The sequence below is a fragment of the Lissotriton vulgaris genome, chromosome 6, assembly GCF_964263255.1.
Source record: "Lissotriton vulgaris chromosome 6, aLisVul1.2, whole genome shotgun sequence".
In the NCBI taxonomy this organism is placed as follows: domain Eukaryota; kingdom Metazoa; phylum Chordata; class Amphibia; order Caudata; family Salamandridae; genus Lissotriton; species Lissotriton vulgaris.
In genome coordinates this window covers 1474682665-1474706526 of record NC_141694.1, presented here as the reverse complement: position 1 = coordinate 1474706526, position 23862 = coordinate 1474682665, and the positions used below count along the sequence as shown (strand labels likewise).

The 23862-nt window shown below is 44.3% G+C and overlaps 1 protein-coding gene across 4 annotated transcripts in view; it reads right to left on the bottom strand.

The window, feature by feature from the left end:
• PELI1 (pellino E3 ubiquitin protein ligase 1) overlaps positions 1 to 20635 on the bottom strand; it is a 346060-nt gene extending 325425 nt beyond the window's left edge. For 2 of the 4 annotated variants that reach the window (XM_086927608.1, XM_086927611.1), the window contains exon 1: positions 20455 to 20635. The gene's annotated coding sequence lies outside the window, so the exon portion shown is untranslated. The remainder of the gene's footprint in view (positions 1 to 20454) is intronic. The other 2 variants (XM_086927610.1, XM_086927613.1) reach the window with 1 other exon arrangement.
• Between the last annotated feature and the right edge of the window lie 3227 nt (positions 20636 to 23862).

Genomic DNA, 23862 nt, shown 5'->3' with positions numbered 1-23862 from the left:
GCAAACCAGATGATGGTGAAACTCTTCAACAGACCAGAACGTTTTCTCAACTACCGTTCTAAAATTCAAGGATCCCAAACACCACACGATGGACTAGGATAGGACGAATCGAAAGTAACTGTAAGATGCTGAGGCCAAGGACGCATTTAACATACCACGCCACAGATCAAACCGTGACAGGCGATTTTTCTTCCAGGCACCTAGGCTGAAATTATTAACCACTTGGAAAAAATCAATACGGCCTTGCAGGGAGAAGATATGGTCGCCGCGATGCAATATTCTTCATTCCCCCGGGGTCAGTTTCCCGGTAGGCGCAGCCCACATTTGCTGTATGTGCACATTTTGCCACAAATGAGAACCATATAATCTTTCAATAATCAATGCCACGGGGCACTGCTCCGCCACAGGCGCTCGCGCCGGATGGGCGCCGACACTGTCTCCCGCCATTGTATGGTCCGGTAACACAATCTTTACAGCACGCAATAAAGCAGATCAATCCCCACCGAGGGGTGAAAGGTTATTCTATGGAGCCTAAAAAGAAGTAAAAGAAGGAAATACTAGAAAAGGCTATGCCACAACTGAACGTCCGCCTGGGTATGTACAAAGCAGCAGTATAAAAGGCTATGCCTTTCCTGTCACAACAGGACACCATATTACAACACCGACACCAGTATAAGCAGACAACCCCTGTCATCATCAGGAGCACAACATGGCTCAAAGCCATGGAGAAGCTAAACGATTGCCGACTTAATGTTACACCCTTTTAAGTTATATGGACAAGTCTCTTCCCTCTCAATGTATATATAAACCAAGAGGAAGAAATCTTAACCCCATCACAGCTGCATACACACTCCAGCAGAACACCACAAACGGCAAAATCTTTCACCACACCCATCCATGGACAGAATTCTGTATACGGACTCGAAACATAATTTAGACAATCGTTAGCCAAAATAACTCATCACTTCATTCATTAGCATACTCCAACATTTCCGGACATCTTAAGGTGGGGCACACTCTTCCATTTCTTTCGTGCCAAATTCCCACCCCTCAAGTCAGCAGTATACAGATAAAGTAGCCTATTTGTGTTTTATAGGTCTTGCCCGACAGCACAGCTGGTTGCATGGCCTTTTGTTACCATTTCTTTGAAATTTACATAAAGTGGGCTTCGGCTGCGCCTGTAGTAGTATTTCTCTCACCGTATGCTACTATTTGTTAAGGCGCCAAACGTGGATTCTATTACAGGACCGGAGGCTTCAGATTATGCTGCTCAATCTTTACTGCAAAAACACAGCAGCCAATGAAAATGCATATTTTCATCAATAACAGTATAAACAAACTATATTGCCCATGATGCACATGTATATAGGCACGCCCCCACAGTCCATAAGAACCCTCTGCGTGCTCCCATCATTCTCTTTCTTTGCTGCTCACAGCAAGAGTTAAGTGCACCTGATTATATGTCCCCTCACTTTGCTTTATATGGGGCTTACATTGTATATTGTGATTGACATTTGCTTGAGATTTCTTTATTGAATCTATATGCTCACAGTTACTGTTTGTGGTGCATTTATACGATCAATATTGTGCCGGTACCGTGTGAGGGGCGTCGGAGCTTCGCTCCGTTTTTCTCAAGGAGCGTTCTTTCTCCCTTGCTCTACGCTCGCTGCGGAGGCCGCTCCCGCTTCTTTGAACTTGCGCGTATAGCAACGTCCTTGACCAGCAGGGCGGCAGCCGCTTTCACCATAGGAGCCTCGTTACCGGCATTGCGACTGGCGCTGGCCCTCCCTTGTCAGCCCTCCTACGCCGTACGGGCCGAGGGGCTCTCGGCAGACGTGCGCACCAAGCGCTGACTAAAACTTGGGCTCCTTTTGGGCGGCTTTAGTAGCGTTTGGGCTACGCACCTCGGCGCGAACCCCAGGCATTCTTTAAACGCTTTGTTCACGCGTTTTCCACACCGGCTGCATCTCTGTCCATAGCGCCTGCACCCAGGTTGTAAAATCCAGGCCAGTGAGTGCGCACACGCTCAGAATATTGTTCTGGCCCAGGTCACTGACCTGCTTGACTACAGCTTTGCTGAGGGGGTTTTAGGTGATAATTCATATTGAACTTGTGTGCTTGTGGGTTGCCCCCCCATTACCCTCCTTGTGGTGGATGTGAGAGCTGTCCAGTCTCCTATTACCAGTTATTATCAGGCTCACTCCACATTAGTTATGGAAGAGTGGGTTGAGTACTCAGAGGAATACTATGATACAGAGGAGGTGGATGCAGGACAGCAGGAAGCGGTTTCAGAGGATAACCTCGTTGAGGCATTGGATGCTTCAGTGCAATCATCAGTGAACAAGGCTATGGAAACCACGGTGTCCCAGACTGTGCAGCAGGCCCTAGCTGTAGCCTTGCACCCTATTCGGAAGCAATTAGAGGGCTTTGCGAAACGTCATGGCTATGACAAAAAGCAACAGAAACGGAAGTCTGAAGCTTCTACTTCTGGTTCAGGCACAGGTTCCATGAAGCAATGGCCTCATGCCCAGGCTTTATCGACACTCCCTGCTGGTGGGGCGACGGAACACTCCTACGCAGGAGGTAAACTGAAGGCTAAGCCCACAGTACAGGATGACACGAATACCACTAATACCGATACCGATATGGACACATCAGGGGAGCCCCCTCCCCAAAGAAGGCTAAGCTTGGGCCCCAAACTGCGGCGCAAAACGTTAACACTCCGTTTACCTTTGACCCTTCAGAGATTGTACATCCCAGGTCTTCGGATGGATACCGCCTCCGGCAGTTTTAGATTATCTTCATGAGAATCTGAGAAAGGGGTTTTCAAGAGAGGTAAGAAATCGCCTCAGATCAGAGTGTCCTCAGCCGGAGTTACAGGACAAGGTGGCGGAGACGCCTGAAATTGACGCGAGTTTGCTTACTTTTCTGAAGAAGTTCTCTAAAGATCCTAAACGTGGCCTTGAACGCGCCTGGCGCGGATGTCAGGATAAAATGTTGGATGTCGTGGGGCCCCTGGCTAAGATTTTGGAGATGGCGCTGGCAGCTAAAGAGAGCGCAACTCCCATAGATCCAGACATTCTGGCAGGTTGGACCCAGCAGGCTATTTGCCTCACTGGTAACGCAAACTGTGCGATCTTGTCAGAGAGACCCAAGTCCTTGTTAATAAGAATGGTCAGCAACCTTACTGAATTAGCGGATGCGGAGCCAGGTCCCCTAGCTGGCGGTCAATTGTTTGGTCAATGATTTGTAAAAGACGTTTCGAAGTACGTCGGAACCTTAACCTCCCTTGACAAGGCTCAAAGTGGTATAAAAAGGATCTTTAACCAAGGTGTGTTTAACCGGGCCGGACGAGGCGGGGGCCGCTCGTCAGGCCATGGATTTCACCAAGGTTCCCAACGCGGCGACTTCGGTCGCGGAAGAGGAGATTGGGATTCCACCCGTGGAGGTACCTTTTACCCTTCACGCAGACGGTGTAACAAAGGTCGTTTCCAGGTCGGTAACAGAGGCAACTTCAAGAACCAGCAATCCGCAGGCGAGTGTAGCAGATCATTCTCTCCTTCCTTTGGGGGGGGTCGTACTCAACATTGTCTTAAACAGTGGCAGGTCCTGACTCAGGACGCTTGGGTGTTACAGACCATTCAAGGGTTTCAGTTGGAGTTTTACTCTCATCCGTGCCAGTCAGTTTTTCCAACAGGTCTCCATTTTTCTCAACAAGATCAGAATTTCATAGACTAAGAAATTGCAGAGTTGCTGCGGAAACGCGCGATTGCTCAGTGCCAAGACAGGCCTCGGTTTCTGCAGCAACATCTTCATTGTACAGAAGAAAGGAGGTGGCAACAGGTTAGTTCTGAACCTCAAAGAGTTCAAACAGTTCCTTACTTACAACCATTTCAAGATGGAGGGCATCCATCTTCTAGCGGATTTGTTACAGGAGGGAGATAGGCGTCTTTGAGGTCCAACCGAACCAGCCAATCTCTCCATCCCAATTTTCCCTCCACACCGCAGGTTCCTGCAGTTCAACTGGAACGGCCGGTGGTACGAATATTTGGCTCTTCCTTTCGGGCTCTCCTCAGCTCCTTGGTGTTTCACCAAAGTGATGAAGACAGTTGTGGCCCATCTCAGGGAGAGAGGGATCCGACTCACAATATACCTAGACGACATCTTGATCATGTCACAGAGTCCAGTCATACTCAAGCAGCATCTAGTCCTTACGACAACGCCGCTTCAGAGCTTAGGAATTGTTATCAATCCGAAGAAATGGGTGATTGTTTCGACTCAGATGATAGACTTCCTCGGATTTACAATAGACTCACAGTCGGCTCAGCTGTGCCTGCCAAAGACGAAATTGAAGGGTCTCAAGAAGGAAATCCTGAAACTATTGAACAGTCAGTCGGTCACACTCAGGGCGATTGCCAGAGCAGTAGGGATTTTGGCCTCGTCAATACAAGCGATTTTCCCGGGCCCTCTTCATTACAGGTCCCTTCAGCGCCTGAAAATCAGGCGTCTTCAGAAGGGGCTGTCCTATTCGGACTCCATCCCTCTGTCACAGAAGGTGAGATCAGAACTACAGTGGTGGCTAGGTCATGTAGACGCCTGGAACGGCAGAGCAATATTCGGCTCACAACCAGAGGTAATAAATCGAGTCAGACGCCAGCCGATGGGGCTGGGGCGTGCGCTGTGGGGACATCTCCACGGGCGGCAGATGGTCTCCGCAAGAGCTACCCTTGCACATAAACTGCTTAGAGCTGCTCGCAGAGTCGTTCGCAATTCGGACGCTATCCCAGAGGCAGACCTCTTGTTGCATCCTACTCCGCATGGACAATGTGTCCGCGGTGAGGTATATCAACAAGTTGGGAGGCACAAGATAGTCTCTTCTTGTACAGATAGCCAAGGATTTTTGGCATTACTGCCTCACAAATCAGATCTCAGTGATGGAAGAATACATCCCGGGCCAGTCCAATCAGGTGGCAGATTGGAATTCCAGGCATCTCGGGGATTACAGCAACTGGAGAGGATTTGGGGTCCTTCCAGACGGACCTTTTTGCCACCAGACTCACATACCAGATTCCGCAGTTTTTCAGCTGGAGGCCGGAACCAATGGCAAAAGCGACCAATGCCTTCCTACAGGATTGGTCGGATGCGATCCAGTATGCGTTTCCCCCGTTTTTGCTGATCCCCAGAGTGATGACGCAAGTGATCAGACAACGGGCGCAGATAGCCCTGGTGACGCCGTGGTGGACGTCCCAACTGTGGTTCCCCAAGTTATTACAGTGGAGAGGTTGATACCGGATTCGGAAACGCTGTTGCTGGGCCTTCTTCAAGAGTGGCACCCTCTGATTCTAGAGGGCAGACCCACGCTGATGGCATGGAGGCTTTCAGGGAACAGTGGCAATTGCCAGGAGTTTCGGACAGGACTTCTGAATTTATCAGACAGGCCTGGGCACCTTCCAACAGAAAACGGTATTCCTCAGCCTGGAAGAACTGGGTGGATTGGTGCGTGGAACAACATTTGGATCCCGTGGGGGCCAAATTATCCCACGTGTTGAATTTCTTGTCAGATAAGGCAGCGGATGGTCTGGCTTATCGATCGGTGAACAATTTCCGATCAGCCATTTCTGCGGGGCATGCCTATGTAGACGGGAAACCGGTAGGTATGCACCCGGTAGTATGCAAATTGCTCAAGGGAATTAGGGTTGCTAACCCACCTAAACCCAAATATACGGGTCTGTGGGACGTTGCTTTAGTTATTTCCTTATTTAATAAATGGCCAGTTAATGCACTCCCATCTAGGAAGCAGTTATCGGCCAAGCTGGCCATGCTGCTTTGCCTGTCGTCGTGCAGACGTTCATCGGATGTTAGAGCACTCGACGTAACAGGTAGAGTATTTACCCCGGAAGGGGTTTCATTCAATATACAGGTCGTACTAAAACATAGTCACGTCATATTGATTATAATGCTCTTCCTTAAAATGAAATATTATGTGTGGTACAATGTTTGAAGACATATGAAGAATGTACGAAGGCCTTAAGGCCTCAAGGTTGTTCTTAATTGCTGATTGCACTGCAGAAACCATTCAAACCTGTGGTGGCCGCCACCATTGCCAGATGGCTGCGTTTTATAATGCATGAAGCTGGTACTGAAACACAAATATTCTGTGCTCATTCAGTGAGAGGCGCTATGGCGCCAAAAACGTACATGTTGGGTTCTAACATTCAGGACATTATGCGTTGTGCAGTTTGGTCCTCTGAGTCAACGTTGAAGACATTTTATTATAAGCCGGTGGGTGACATTACTTCGGTGTTTTTTTAAGGAGCGTTAAACTAGCATAATCTGAAGCCTCCGGTCCTGTCATGGAATCAAAAATTTGCGAGCATTCGCGCCAAGAATTTTCAATTCCATTAAAGACCCGGAGGCGAGGATTATCCCACCCGGCTTGGTTAAGAGTAACAAGCTTACCCACCCATGTATTTTGATGATACTTGATTATATTCAGTGGTTACGGTTGTTTCATCTCTTTTGTTGCAGGATCAGACAAGAAGTCTGAATGATCGAAGAGGGCTGCCAAGAGCCTATGCTTGAGATCCATTATTCTTCCACGATGGAGGAGATTGTACAGTTATTCAAGTTTCCGTTGGACTTGTGTTCACTACAAAGAAAGAGGATGATGGGAGCATGCAGAGGGTTCTTATGGACTGTGGGGGCGTGCCTGTATACATGTGCATCATGGGCAATGTAGTTTGTTTATACCGTTATTGGTGAAAATATGCATTTTCATTGGCTGCTGTGTTTTTGCAGTAAAGATTGAGAAGCCTAATCTGAAGCCTCCGGTCCTGTAATAGAACCCACGTTTGTCGCCCTAACAAATAGTAGCATAGAGTGAGAGAAATACTCCTACAGGCGCAGCCCAATGCCACTTTATGTAAATTTCAAAGAAATGGTAAGCACGCAGAGGGTTCTTATGTAGTTTGTTTATACTGTTATTGATGAAAATTTTCATTTTCATTGGCTGCTGTGTTTTTGCAGTAAAGATTGAGAAGCATAATCCTCGCCTCCGGGTCCTTAATAGAATTGAAAATTCTTGGCGCGAATGCTAGCAAATTTTTTACTCTGGCAGGCCGCACCTACGGCAGTTGTGCCGGTCAAGAAGCCAATGGAGGGGCGTGGTCGTGGGCATTTGTGACACGGCCGACACCCGCCCCACCTCTTGCCCTGATGGGGCGGCATGATTTTTTACCCCGGAAGCGCATAAGGGGGAAAGTCCAAAGCAGGATATGGGGTGGATTAAAAGGGGCTGTGGAGCGGCAGGACGGTCTTTTCCATAATATTGAGGGCATAGGAGGTTCCCGGGGGATAGAACCTTCTGGGGAACTGGGCTTCCTGCTCAAGGTCACTCCAGTAGGAGGGTGGGACCTAGCATGTTGTTGGACCAATCATGACCTTGCCCGTAGGCTCAATCCGGGATACGCAGAAAAGCAATAATGTATATCCATTTGTTTATGACAGGAATGACTATGTATTAGATAACATGATAAAATTAGCCATCTGAAATAATGTAAATATTAATGTATGCAAATGTAGATTTACTGTTGTAGGGGATTGATGGACGTGTCTTTATGTATGAAAATGTTAAGTTGTTTTCAATGTTCTGAATAAAATACGGCCATGGCTTTACGACTTCTAACCCAAGATATTGTTTTAATATGCATTTATGCCTCGGTGGAGAGCGCCGGAGGTTGTGACCCCTAGGGCGGGTTTTAGAAAGACTGGCAATACTGGAGAGGGGACTCTGCAATATCTGGCCATACCACAGATCACTCCGCGTGCGAGAATCCTCACATCAAATTCTGTACTTCATGTATGCATTCTATAGAGAAAGCTCCCCTTTGTTCTTTTGATTTTTCAGTGCCCCAAGCTATTTTAAAGTTATTAAGAAATTGTGTGAGAGTGTCTGTCTCTCTCACACACACACACACACACACACAACCAGCTGCTTAAAACAAAACAGGCACTGGCAAATGCCAATATTTCAAGCACTTTTGTAGTAGTAAAAGGAAACATAAGATACAAAAAGCAGTTTGCATGCATCTACATCCTCCAGTCTGTATACTGTGTTTCTAACGCAAATCCACTCCCCCAATTCTTCTGTTGCAAATGGATCTTAAATATCGAGTCTACATTTTTTCTGTCAACTAGGGTAGGTACTTTTCGTTTATTCCGACAGCACATCTGTCCAACGGCAGAGAGTCGGAGGTAAGGGGATAGTCCCTATAGTGATTGCCCTGTGTGTGCCTGGGCCCAAACACTGCTTTACTGCACATCTAATGAATGTCTCTTAGATAAGATGACTTGTAGTAATAAATGTTATGCAAACGATCTGTCTATGTAGAGCGTGATGCCCTTTCTTTGTCTACTAATGCCTTTTTCTACAGTTAGCCATAACATTTTGCCTTGCATTGCAGATCCTTCAATCTCTGACTGGGTGGGCCCAATATATCACGCCTACCTATATCATTTATAAACAGTAAATTATGATCATGCTAAATGTCCCTGCATTAGTTCAAAAGGAGACAAACCAATGAATCATATGACTTCATGCACTGTCTAAATATTTAACCCCTTCGATGCTGGTGACGGAACCATTCCGTCATCAGTCACGGTTGAGCTGTGCTGATGACGGAATGGTTCCGTCACGACCGCACCCTGTTCTGGATTGCCCAGCACCGGGGGGGAAATCAGCACCGCACGGAAGGGGTTAATGATATGGATGTATCACCCGCCGAATTACATTCATTTTGAAATTCTGTACGTGCCACCAAGATGATTAATGTGCACAATGATGAATTATATACAAATAGGTGAATATTCACTGTTTTAAGATGGCAGGACATTAGAACTGCCCATTTAACTGGTTCAATGAGTTGAATTGAAATAAAACAGGCAAAAATGCGGAGGGCGCCAAAATTGAGGGAGGCACATCGCTGAAACGAGTTTGTTGTGAGAAGTACAAATAAATCCTAAGGCAGGTTTAACTCTCCTGTGAGCACTAATATATATATTTCAAGTGTCTGGACAAAGCTAAACCTCTCTAAAGACCTATAAATGATAGTAAAACAAGTGTTAGAGTTACTTTTATTCATTCCAGGTTGACAATCCAAAGCTGTAATACTGTGCCTGTCGTGGTAGAAGGCTTTTGTCATTTTACAGCTCGGTGTAGATGGCCCTGTGCTAAATGCTATGCTTAAAGACTTAGCTGTAGAAATGGCAAAAGACTTAGCTGTTGAAATGGCAAAAGACTTAGCTGTTGAAATGGCAAAAGACTGTGTCGCTCTCTATCTCGGTGTGAATGGCTCTGGCCAATCCTATGCCTAAAAACTTTGATTAAAAAAGCTGACATTTAAGGTGAGCAAATTTAGAGTGTAGTTGCTGGTGTAAGCTGCTCCATACAGGAGCTGCTCTCCACCTAAACTAGGGAACTACCCAGAGTAGGATTTTTCGGTCTGTCTCGACGGTGCAGCTGTGGCCCAACCATATGAAATTGACAACAAAAGAGCATTCAGAGTACTACGGAGAGATAGGCTTAGGTCTCCAACCATATGTTCTGATCTGTTTTGGCCGAATGTATGTGCTTCCACTAAAAAGACTATTATATTGTACTTTTATCGTGTAGAAAAACCAATACTCCATGTAGCAGGATGGAGTTGATTATGTTAAGTCAATGATCATGGCTATAGGCCTGATATATTTATCATAAAATGCACTAGGGTCAACATTCATTGTGAAAAGCATATGTTAAAGTCACCAAGCATTTAAGTGTGGATACTATATTCTGTTTGGCACATTTGCATTGCTACCACAAATCTGAAAATACTAACTAAATTTTAGCTTCCAATTTCAAATTCTTGTGCGTTTACAGACCATCTTAAAATGTTCCAATTGTTGAATTGCTTCTTTATTTAGCTAGACATTATTAATCTGTTAATACGGTTTATTTCTCTAATCAGTCGAGGACCCCCGAGTAGGCCATGCAGACCTTCGGGGATCCCCGGAGCACACTGCACTAGAATAAAGCCCGCAGGTAAGCTAAATACCCAATTGGTGCACTGGGAAAGGTTAGGTCTGATACCATAAATCTGGTCTATTTATTATGATATGGTATTACAAGAGACAGTAGGCCAGTCTTATTTATTGTGAAACGCACATGGTAAACCCAATAGGCATTTAAGAATAGATTTACTACATTTTGACAAAGGCTATATATAGAAAGGTATTTGCTTATATGTAATTTCACAGATTACCATACTAAGCAAGGGTTCAGGTGTGGTCACTCACAGAAACAAACCCTGGGAGTAGAATTTCACTGTGGGGATTCTCGTTAGACCCTACAGAGAAGGGTTTTAAATAACGATAATTACATATATATTTGCAATTTTATAAATGTATTCCTGATTATTGCCAGTTTATGTGCACTTCAGAAGGTCTGCGTTGTATATACTGTGGCAGATAAGAAATAAACTCTTAAAAGCCTGACCACTGATATGAACTGTAAAGCACTATACTCATGAACAGTTTTCTAAGGAATTGTAATGTTGTTTATATTAGGGAATGTTCCTTTTTAATGGTGAGTGTTTTAAATGTTTTATTGTATCTTTTATGGTCTAAATGACCGAAATAAAGAATTTTTGGATTGGTATATACTGTCAAGCCATTGGTAAAGGCCAGAAGGCCTATTTGTTCACTAAGAAACAAAATATCAGATTCTGTTTATAATGAAAAGACATGATAAAGCAAGTAGGCTTTTCCTATTGTGAAAAGCATGTGTTAAAAGCAATAGGCTTTCATGGGTGAATTGTTATAACACTGTGCTAAAGCCTGTAGGCAGGTATTTTGTTACATGAATTATCGCAGATTAGCATAGCAGGCAATGGTTTTGGTGTAGGTGACCCACCAAAACAAACCATAAGGATAAACAGGTTGTACTATGATAATCCTTAGCAGGCTCTATTAGTAGCGATGTAATATTGTTTTCACCACTGATTTTTTTGTACATGTTTAAGTGTATTATGGCATACCGAACAGTTGCTTGTAGGAAGTTTTATGAAAAACACAGTAGGTGTGAGCTTGTTAAGGTGGCAAGTCAACAATTAACGTTAAAAGCCGTAGAGTTTATAATGAAAAGTTATGATGAAGGTTGTAGGGCTGACACATTGATTGTGAAAATAAAGTCAATAGGCATTTATGGGTAGATTGTTACTACACTGTTTTAAAGCATACAACTAAGTATGTTGTTATATGGAATCTCAGATTACTATAGTAGACCGGGATGTTGGTGCTGGTTACCTCCTATGACAAATTGTGGGTAAAGAAGACTTGAACTATCATAATCCTAGTTAGGCCCTCTTAGGAGAAAGTATATAAAATTACAGTTGGCAAAGCAAAATACTATGTAAATTTATGATTGCACGCCTATGGTTGATTTGTGGGAAAGATAGCACTCAGTATGGGGGCCTCTGATAAGAATGATCACACCTAGAGGCATGTCTGGCTCACTAGGAAAGTATTTATGATGTCAAAGGTGTAAACTGTTCATTGTGAAAAGTTATTATATACACACAGTAGACCAGACTTACCGATTGTGAAAAACATATGCTAAAGTCAATAAATAAAGCACTTAAAGGATGCTAGTTCTCTGTATTAAAGTATACTTCTTGCTAGAATCTCTCCATCTGCCACAATCTTGTAATTAAAAAAAATTAAATATGTATACCATGTAGGTAAATGTATATCAAAATAGATATGTCAGCTCTGTTCTGACATTGATGGGAGCATCATTTACACTATGCTTCCATCCACGACAGTGTCCTGCATAGAGGAATGGTTCAGTTCACACCAGTCATTGGCTCCTTTGCCATGTGAAAGATAGCATTTTCTGATTGCATTAGTTCATTCAACTGAAAATGAGTGTACTTTAATGTCAGGCTAGTTTTTTAGTTTTCATTTTTCTCCTTTTATAGTTTCCTTTTCGTGTCCTCACTTCTCTTCATATAAATGTTTTCGTGGATACTACAGCTTTCCAAGCAGTAGTAACGAGTCATTTGCTTGCCACCATTTGCACCTGCAGTGTATCACATGGCCACTTCCTCTAAACCAGGAAACCAATATGGAATGCCATTGTTTTACAATTGCAAGATGACCAACACGTTAATAGTGATAGACTACGTACATTAAATTACAAGGCCGACAACCCAGCTAGGGTTAGTTTCGTTATTTCCAACATATCCTCACAGTATTTAAACTGCTGCATTATTAATTTTTTCTACTTGAACAATTTAATTTATTTAGGAGTATTATGTTGAGTGTGTGTAAGTCTATTGTGGTTGTGTCAGAGGATGAATGGGTGTATGAGTGCTTGTTGATGACTTGAGTGCCTAAACTCATCAATGACACATAATGCACTTTCATTCATAAGCCAGACCTATTGGATTTGCCAATAAATGTTTTGGTACTTTGCTCCACTCCCTTTTTCAGCTACCCTAGTTTTCAGTGGCCTGCATTTAGACAAGCTACACTAATATATGGATGCAGAATAATTCAGTTGCCACTAAAAATCCTTATATTCCTCACCAAGGGTGTGGGTAGCTACAATCATTTAACCACGCAAAAAGTGGAACTGTGTGGGTTTGAGTAATTACCAGCTACCACTAAACAGTCATCTTAATTATCTAGTTGTGCATGTCCTATACGCCGGTATCACCGCAAAACTCCAGAAAAAACTCCAACGCATCCAGAACGCATCAGCCAGACTCATACTAGACATCCCGCGTAAAGACCACATCTCTAGTCACCTGAAAAACCTCCACTGGCTCCCCGTCAATAAGAGGATTACTTTCCACCTCCTAACCCACGCACACAAAGCACTTTACGATCTTGGACCCGAATGCCTCAACACACGACTTTCCTTCTACACCCCCTCTCGCCAGTTACGATCTTCCAACCAAGCCCTTGCTACCGTACCTCGCATCAATAAAACCACCATGGGAGGTAGATCCTTCTCCTACCTCGCAGCTAAAACCTGGAACTCACTCCCCACTCACCTTCGTCTCACTCAGAACCACCTTGCATTCAGAAAGCAACTTAAAACTTGGATATTTGACAAGTAATCCCCCCTTTTCTTCAAGAGCCTTGAGACCCTCCGGGTATGTAGCGCGCTATACAAATCCTTTGACTTGACCTGACTTGACTTGTCCTCAGAAAAATCACAGATTCAGTTACATACGTATGTGTACCCCTGAACTGTGTGTGCCTGCCAAGTGGTGGAGGCTCCGGGAGCACTGTATCCCTCATGTGGGTGGACCATACAAGGGATACTTCATCTGAAGTAATTTCAGCACCAGATTTCATGAAGGACTTCCATGGCCATGGTCCTTCACAGGATGTTCCTCGAGTGTTCAAATTAAAGCAGCCCCTCCACTTCTTCCTCCATTAGATGGCTTGGTTTTTTCCCCACCTCCGAGCAGTGTCCTCCATCAAACTCTTGTTGATTTCGCCAATTACCCCAGAGAGTGGGGTACCTGGCCTCCAGGCAGAACATGACTGGCCTTGGGAGCACTGAGCGCTACATTCCTGGTCACAGTCCAGAAGCATAATGCCAAATGAACACACAAACATCACCGATGGACTCAAGCAATCGCACCAAAGTAATACAAAGTTAGTACTGTTTACATAGTTCTCAAAGGACAGTCAACCACTCAACAGAAGAGATGCAACACCTCGATTAAATCAAACATAGCACAGCTATGTCATATGTTAGCATTGACGTTACCTCCACCAGTGTGGTGTACGCCACACAACCAACAGAATATCTTGAGGTAAAAAATCAGCCACTCCATTGGAACAACTGTATTGTCATTCCCAACACCACTAGTCGCCAAACCATGCGACACAAGCTCAATAAAACAAACATATTAAACCTCTCAGTACATTTACGCTGAAGAAAAAGTAGCACACTTTATGGCACTTCAGTTGTGTAGGTTGGATGCGACGATACCCACTCTTCACTGTCCTAACTACTATGAAGCCAACAAAATTAAAGGTTAGTTACACAGAGGTACCATTTTGTAGAGAGGCCTTGGCTTTTGAATTGGACCACTGCTCTGATTTATCTGAAAAGAGCTTTTTAAAGGGAAACTGGCATTTGGGCACAGACTAACTCCAGAAGTCCCTGTAGTATCAGACATTCACATTATGTGCCTTTTGGGAAGACCTGAGTGGATATCCAGGAAGGCCTGCCCACACAACCTTTGTGCAACTACGGTTTGATTCATAAGGAGGCTCACTGCTGTTGAATGAAGGGTTAAAAGTACGCATGGGTTTACAAGGTCGCTTCTGAAAGTAAGCTTCAAGCTTGCTGCGCCGACCTGGAACTTTATGCTGTTGTCACTTTACTGGTAGACACCTACATTCATATTGCACTGGGCATAGGCAATAGGCTTAAGATGGGGTGGGAGTAGAGGTCAGCAAGAGTCTGGGTTATAGAAGGCTGACTTCCACTAACATAACTCAATAGTAGTGCCTATTATTTCCCAATCTATTAACCAAGATACAGAGGTTTCCCGAAGTTACCGAAGCAAAAGCGCACCTATCTTGGGGGCAGTATTACTAAGAGACTCAACCGGTACACACTAACATTAACGTTCAGACATTTTTAATACAAAAAAGAAGCTTTATGATTGGATGCATTAACCACTCAGTCTATGTTCAAGCCACATGATAGTACATGATTAGATCGAGCCCCCACTAACCACGCACCACGTCCAACTTGCGTTCAACACCATTTCCAGAAGTTAGCTCATAACGGTCGTAAATCAAAGTGTCGCCACCAGGGCAAGGTGAAATTTCGATTATGGGAAATTCCTGAAAGTGTGCTATTAGGCACCGGTCCGAGGATGCTCGTTTCCAGTTCGGGGAGGACTGGTCTGTTCCCATTGGGCACAGAGTCAAAACTGATTTGCATATGGCTGGGTTCAAACTGGAACGGTGAGCTTAAAAACGATTGATTTAGGCCCAGATCTCTGTACTGGGGAGAATGTATCACATTGTTCTGCATTCTGTCCATTAATTGTTCTTATTGCAGTTGTCGACGAAAGCACCATATTATGCACAGTTCTCGGCTCACACACAAAATTGAGTGAGCGCACGGGAACTTGAGCAGCTGCCATTTGGGGTGCTTGTGTGTTTTTGCATGTTTTTTTAACATCTCATGCATCCATATTGACAAGATGATGCATTGCGTGCTGACAGCCCGAAGTAGCACCTGAGAGTGCAGCTGACAGGGCCAAGTCCGCAAGCGCCCAGCACGCGGAAACACTGCAAAGAGTTAAACACAGCTGCTTTTTGTGAAATTTGTATTTGTTTTGTACATAGTAGCTCAGAAGGTGGATGGGGGAAAAAGGGATCATAAAGTGATTTCACACAACATGGCTCTTGCATTCTGGCAAAACAGCGAAATGTATCCTAATTATTTGCATTCACAATGTAGCAGCACAAGAAATGCGTAAATACTGTTAAAGGTCAACATATGCTTGGATGACGTGTGGTAGGTATATTGTGGCTGGGCATCGCGTGCTGCGTCAGGAGACGCACAGTAGTAGTTAAATGTGTGCTGCTGGTCAACGTTCCAGGTTCCAGCTCTTCGGAGGACCGCTGGAGTGAGTGAGTCGGGCCGTTGCTCTGGACGTGCAGGGACCTGATCGTGGGCTCCTGTGAATAATGAGACAATAAACGTGTCTCCAACCTTATCCTGCAGTGGTCTCGTTATGCGATACCCTGCAACAGGAAGATACTTTCATTTCTTGCTTTACTATGTTCGCTACAAGCCTAATCATTCGATGCACGTGTCCGATTGGCACAAATGATTAAATCGGCACCGGGATTTATTGCTTTAATTGCGCCTTACAAAAAAAAACCAAAGCCACTCTCTAAATGAGTAGTTAGGACTAGGAGGCATTCCTGTCAAACATCAATAGTTTACTAGCACTCCTTCTCCCCAACTTCACCAAACACATAGCATTTTGCCCGCAAGTATTTAGTAATATGTAAAATACTTAATGACTTGTATTAAGATTTTCTCATTTTATCCCTGCCAGCTCAGAAGTGCAGGTACTCAGCACCGGTCCATGTAAAGCACTGGGTGACCTTCAAGGAGAATTATAAGAGTAATATAACGCTGCAGCCACAACTGGAAGAGAAAGGGCACACGAGTCGTGCTGCTCATGCAAGCCTCTGATTACAATATGTGCAAATACAAGACTTATATCATTTGGTGGTGCTTACGCCCTCACACCATTGCATCGCTGATGTTTGTACAATAGACTGCATATTCATCGAGCTCAAGTATAATGAATTCATGCTTTCCAAAGGTCAGCTGTGACTCGAGGGTGAACGACCGAAGGCTGCACAGTGCATTAGTGCTTCGGGGTTTCCAGTTACAGCTTAACATAGTTGTCATAATTTTTTTTAAGCGACTTTGAAAGAGGGTTACGTGATGCCCTGGACTTCACCCTTCTAGTATTTCCCCAGTGGTTGCTCACTGAAGCAGGAAGACGTTTTCCAGAAGCCCCTGCCGGTTTCACATTGAAGGCTTGAAGCTACGCCAGGAGCCAGTTGTGAGGTCTCACCCCAGAGTTACTCCTGCCAAGCACCAACTAAAGTGAAAATAAAGGACGGTTTAGAGCACACCTCCCCCCCCCCCCCCCGCCTCGAGAAGATATGTTCGGGATCGACAAAGCATTGTTTACTGCTGGACAAGTGGTTCGTGTGGGGGGGAATAAGCCACGTTATCGGTTCTTAACATGTTTTGGTGCGAGCACCCTTGCTGCAGCTGGCAGTTTTAAATGGGACCGACTCTACTTTTAGAAGCAAATGTGTAAAACGCGGGTGTAAAGTGGTGAGGAATAGGTTAGTAAAACTAGGTGTTGCGGCTTGCATGTGGGTGCTTGGCAGCACACAGCCTGGTCATAAGACTGAAACCAGCAGTAGAACCCGGAAGGGGGGGGGGGGGAGGGGGAAGCTACATGTAAGGGTACCAGATAACAACGTCAACAAACAGACAATACTCTCGTCGACTGCTTTTCTGTTTGCTGAACTCAAACAGGAGTGGAACACTGTGTACTTGGTGACATGGATTTATCGAATACCCTTCGAAAAGAAGCTGGAAAAAACTGGGAGGGTAAATATCAACATTGGAGACGGAAATTGGGATCGTGAATCACAGTAATTAATTCTTCCTATTGCTGTCCTCGCATATAAAGCCCACCCTGCTGCAATATCAATTATATGGCGTCAAACAAGTACATTACTGGCACCTCGTAGTACTATAAAGTTAACAATTCCGGTAGTGCCTCACCATTTAGTGGTTACTTGTTGATCTGCAGTTTCTTTGTTTATGCTAGTCTGTCAGGACGCCTAGAGTAGGAAGTCAGTGCAAGGCTCTGACCGGAAATATTACTGCTTTCGCATAGGACAACTATCAGAGCGATACCTGTATCAGGGAACGAGCAATGGTACACATTAGCAGAGAGTATAGTCACTAGACCTACATGAACCTGGTGAGACAGAGGAGCCAAGGCAAGATTTCATAGTGTCTGCTCACAACAGTGCAGCCCAAACGTCAACCATCCAAGCGAACAGGCTGATGGTAAAAGAACTGTCGCTGTCAGACATCTTTGCCAGTCTTGCAATCCTCTGCATTTAGCAGAATTAGAATAATGTATATGAAGTGCACAGTGAACCAAAGTATCACTGGGACTTAGAACACAAACACGGGCACTTACAAAGCATTTCATTCGTTAAATCACGACTATTACAGTGCATGAGAAAATATAACAAGATTTTTTTTATTTTAATTTTCTTTCTTCAGTTAGTCCAGCCTATCAGTGGAACCTAGGTAATGTTCAATGGAGCGCTCATCATTCCAATTGTCTAATAAATGTTACTTCCAAAATGTATAGACTCGGAAATAAGTAGGCCAACCCCGCTCAGATTTCGAACACACACATTATGCGGCAGCAGGGCCTAGTACCACTGGACCAACTTCCCATGACAGGTCCGCACAGACACTTCTCAGGGCAATGCTGCCACTGCAAGACAGAAAGATTCTTCAATTCTTTTCTTCGCTCATTTCAAGTGCTGTGGACCCAATTCCGAAATAGTACAAATTGCAGCGAAAGAAGGGTATGCCGGAAGAAGTTACCCATTAAACAAGCAAATTAACACAGCACACCAGAGAAAACCAATCCAGCAAGATACCCTTGGCAATAATACAGTTTTACTCAAGTATTGCCCATTATATCCACATCTACAGTATTTACCAGGGAAAATTACATAAGCTGTAAACTTGCTTAAAAAAATATCAAAACCAGCTGTTTATCCTTAAACAGAACAATGGGTGTTGGGGCTAGGTTGGCACTGGTCTTATTTAACCGGTCCAATACTGCATGCAATAAGTAATTATTACACAATTCTACAGCAAGAGGTCATTAATCAACAGCGGACTCCTTGCAGAAGAAGCAGAATAGAAAAATAATCCCTGGGGAATACAATTTGATCAAAAAGCCAAAATACATTTATTTGAGATGGTCTCGGTACATAGGGCACAGCTGCATTCCCATCCAAATATTTACAGGCAACAGAACTACATTTCCTTCTCGAAGTCCGCGTAGTACAAAGGCTGTTTTTATGTTTGAATTGCTTTGAAAACCAAAGATAATGAGTGCTTATAGTTACAAACATACCTGCAATTACTGGATCTTTCCTTTACTCCCATGTAATCCCTGCTACTGATGCTTTAACGTGTACTTTTCAAAGCCCCTTCTTACCTACGCAATAAGGCGTGTGTGCGTTCTCATATAGTAGGAAATATTGCTGGGCGAACCGACTCCCCTTGCCCAATCGAACGCTTTTTGCCTCATTTAAATAAAAAAAAAGGGCAAGCAATGCAAATCAGTGCACATGAACTTGGCAAACAAAGCAGGTCAGACAGGAAGGAGGGGGGGGGGGGGCAGGTGGATATCAATACAATAGAAAAACAAGCATGCCATTTTGAGACCCTGAGATCTTCCTCCTGACTGCACATAAACGGTCTATAGGAAATCAATATTCCAATGTTGACAGCTGTGCTCAAACGCTAGGATCTTACCCTGCAGTCTGCCGGGTTTAAATTGGATTAAAAGCCCTTCTTTGCAGCTTTGTGCATACGTGCTCATGGGGGGGTATCAGTTGGAAACAAAGCACAGCACACTGACGCTTCGTGTATACAGGAAACGTGTCCTGCCCCCTCCTGAGAGGCCTAAACAAAACTACAAAGGGTTTCAAGTAGGAGTAGTAGTGCTCCATGGTTTTGGTTTCCGCTGGACGTTACACGTGTGAAACACACTAATACGCTCATAACAAACGGCAATCTGTAATGGTTGCCACATATAAAACTTAGAACCGCTGGAGTAGAACATGGTAACAATGTAGGGATTTCAACATGTTAAAAAAATTAAAGTATTTAGTCCGACAGAGGCTGAAGCTACGCTATCATCAACATGTAAGGATATTTTATATGGTGTAGTTCACTTTAATCTCAGGTCGCAGTTGACAGACAGTATCAGGTGACAAAACACAATATTCGAGAACTTCACTATTGTTAGTACAACTGTGTGCGCCTGGCAGCTGGTGACATTACAGGTACCCAACATTAATTCCCATCTGAATACATCGAGAAGAAGGGGCATCGCCTTCACGTGGCACGTCTATTCTTTAAATCCAAGTACATTTTCTTCGTCTGGAAACCTTGTGCATGTTGGGTCGTTTAGAAACAGCCCAAGCCAAAGCAGCGTCTGATTCAGAACACACCAAGATCACTCAAAAGCTGTCAAAACAATACATTAACAGCTGTGGCCGAAAACACAATAGAATATGCATAACTGCTGCCCGTCCTCTGTGCATAGTACAGACACACACAAGCCCCGGTTACTATGACAAAAGAAAATGAATAGGCATCTCATTATCCCACACACAACGACTAGGAAGCACAGAGGCTCCAGCAGTTCCATTACAAAGGGTACCCCCCAGGCACACAACTGTGCAGAAGGCCGTGCACGCTCCCAGCGTGTAATATGGTGCCCAATACTGGCTGCACTGTCTTTACAGTCGGTGTTCAGACCATTCCCGTACGCTCATTATGTTTGTAAATAAAGAAAAGAAGGTATTGGAACATGCGCCCAGGATCACACTTCGTGGTTGTCGGACGGAGCTGGGATTATAAACCAGGTCTCCTGGAAACACAGCCAAAATTGTGGTCACCAGAAATCTCCTGATTGTCACTGAGTCCAAAATGAAAGCATAGAATGACGAGTAAGCATAGATGTAAACAGAGCCGAGGCAGAAGATGGCTCCCTGTCCAGCACTCACGCATTCCACGCTGCACGTCGCTCCAGCTCCACTCTCCAACTTCTACTCTTGCTGCCTGCGAAGCCCCCAGCAACAATGCGCGAGAACCGGATCGGACTAGTTTTCTTGTTCAGTACAGCCCACCGACCCCGTCACGTGACATGTTCCGGGCTGGATTCAGGCATATGCTGCCCCCGGAAGTGCTGGAAGATACACAAACAGACGAACTGCACAGAGCACGCGCACTGAAAAAAACAACTAGACAGACGCCAAAAAACCCTTGTCCATCACAGGGAAGAATGGTAGCCATCGTGAATCTCTGGCTCCCACCTAGGCTCCTACATTTATTTTCTGGAAGACCATGACAAACTCAAGCGGCAACGCACATGCTCGTTTGAGCTTTTATAAAGGAGCTTTGCTACTGATATCTGAAAAGACACATCTGTGACATTTTTATTTGTAATTTACGAGCGTGCTAACTAGCTCACATCTACGTGTATCATGCAGGTTATTGTGCTATAATGAAGCTCGAATTCCTGTTGACTAAATCCGTAACGTTTTTATTGTATTTCTGAGATAGATGTTTATTTAATGTTTAGATGTTTAATGTTTAGATGTTTATTTAATGTTTAGATTTTTATTTAATGTTTATTTAACCCCTTCACTGCGACGGCTATTCCGCCGCAGTGCTAAGGGGGCGGGGCGGCCGCGCGGTGGGCGCATGCTGGTGACGGAACCGCTCCGTCACCAGCCGCGGTTGCGCTGTGCTCATGACGGAGCGGTTCTGTCGCGGCCCCGCCCGCTCAATAGAACGTTCAGCGCAGGTGCGGAATCCGCGCCGCGCAGGCCTTCCGAGCGGGCCGTGACGGAACCGCTCCGTCATCAGCACAGCGCGACCGCGGCTGATGACGGAGTGGTTCAGTCACCAGCAGGGGAGGGGTTAATGTTAGGTAGTGTTGTATATGAATTTAGGACCCTAGTGTAATTTTCCCGATTCGCGCCCATATATAGGTATAAATCACCCTATCCTTATATAGGCATAGAAATCATAACCATATTTAGACTTAGCCTATGCAGCCCAAATACGGCTACTTCCACTAGTTCCCAGAATCCACAACGATTTCTTGGAAAAACCCGCCTTCAGCAGTCAGGGACTTCCCCTTCCTTGAATATTGATTTATCCAAGAACTCATTGAGTTTTAAAAAAACTGAGTCTTTGTTGACGTTATTATGTCCAACCTTACGTCAAACTCGGCACCTTCAAGGTATAAATATGCCCACATTTGCCCAGGCAAACACACAGTGGTTTGGAACAGTTCGACTATCTACTTGCGTCCTGCTACAGCAAGTGCTGAAGGAAGCCGACCCTCCAGCAGACGCACTAGAGACGCTGTCTTTTCTCCTGCCGAGAAATCCAGCTCCAGTGTTTCCAGGCTAACCTTGCAGGTTGCTGGGAAATCGAGTCCTGGGAGAGATAAACAAGACCTCCTTCATTCTAAACAAAGGTACGGAGCTGATTAGACCCTTTGAGAATTCTTGGAATAGATTCTTGGCAAAAGAATACTAAACTTAAGCTACACCTCACTTACTTCTTCCCTTGTACTAGACTTAGATTAGGTACACCGGGGTAGGCGTATTTTAGAAGCACCAGTTGAGTACTATTAGTCATTATGAATTAATGTATGTATTTTATGTTATTTTATATGGCTCAGAAACCATACCATGCTTACAGTATTATTTTATAATACTCTTCGTACTGTACGCATTGTACTTTTCAACCAGTATTAAAATTGTAGCAGCTCATTTCCTATGCTTGAGAAAGAAGACAGTTCAATAAATACTTTTTATTGAAAATGCCCGTTTCTCTATTTCTCTGCACCTCTGGTGAAACGAAGCATGCACGATTGACTGAGTGAAATAGTTGTCTATTGTTTCCGCGACTCTAGAGATACGTTTCTTATCCTGGGGAAACAAAGTTGTCATGTTTATGTGGTTGTCAGAAACTAATCCCTTCTTGTGAATTCGAGAAAGTTTCTAGTGACCTCTGAGCTAGCTGGCACTCACAATTAAGTTTAATATATTCGATAGAGACCTAGTCGACCTTAGTCCTACGTCTAAACTATAGTACATATTATTCCAATGCACAGAGCCTATTGGGAATATAGGAACTACACTACAGTAGGATTGATGGTCTTTAGGTAGGTAGGATTGTAGGGTTGTTGCTGTGTTTTTTTACATGTTTTTACATGCCTTGAGTCTTTTTTTTTTAGTCTTTTTTTTGATGAGTCTTTTTTTTGTCTTCGAGTCATGTTTTTTTTACATGTCTTGAGTCTTTGCCGTAAGTGAGTTACATAACTTAGCAGCTCAAACTGAAAAATAAGTGCCTTTGTCACTGAATAGTGTGGTAAGTTCATAATTCGAACACAGCGAGTGAGATGAAAGATCCTTTATTCAAATACAGGAGAAGACGAGAGCGTACTCTTCCAAGCAGGAGAAAGGAGTCTAACTGACATGGAACAGAATGTCAAGTTTGGGGGAAACATAGAATAGGAATTCTCAAGCAAGTACATTCTGATAAAGACTAGACTGTGTATTACACATCTTCTTCCTTTCCAAAAACAAAATTAAAAACACGTTAAAGAAGAATAGAGTAGAATAAAAAACAACACATTAACAGACAAAATCTTTAAGATACATAGGTGGTTTCCGGCATCTGAGAGGGCGGAAAGAGCCAGTGCTCTCTGAACTAGGGATAGAAATTTGGTTAGAACTTACTGGAATGAGAGAATCACCCCCACCTAGAGTTGTACCTGAAACTCCAGGGAGAGAGGCATCCACCGAGGACTTACATGTTTACTTTGGTTATGATAGCCACTGTCCTTCTGATATAGGGCTACATGGCAAAAGTGCCAACATTTGCCTTTGTTTAAGATGACACAATGATCAAGCACCTTATTGACAGTGAATGGTCCTTTAAACTTACAAAGACCTCTCTCAATTCTGCCTGTTTTGATCTTAACTTGATCGCCTATGTTAAAGCGACAGCCAATGCTCACAGGTTTCTGTGGTAAAAACTGAACCTCACGTAAAGTGACTAACCGTTTCAGCCGTTGAGGAACCAGCTTAGAGCCAGGGGACCTGCCCCTCATCAATTCAAAAGGAGACTTTTTGCCAAGAACACGTGGAGTAGAACAATAAGCCCAAAGCATCTCATTAACCATTTTGCGTACAACACAACCATTAGTAGAGGCCATTTGAATGATCCCTTTGACTACCTTGTTGGCTCTCTCACACAAACCGGTCCCCTGGGGATTATAGAGAGAGGTGGAAACTCTGTGGAGGGGAGCACCCTACGGACTGTGCTGAGGCCCCTACCTGTTGCTGTTGATCTCCGTGGGACCTCGTGGGACCTTTGAAAAATCCGACTCC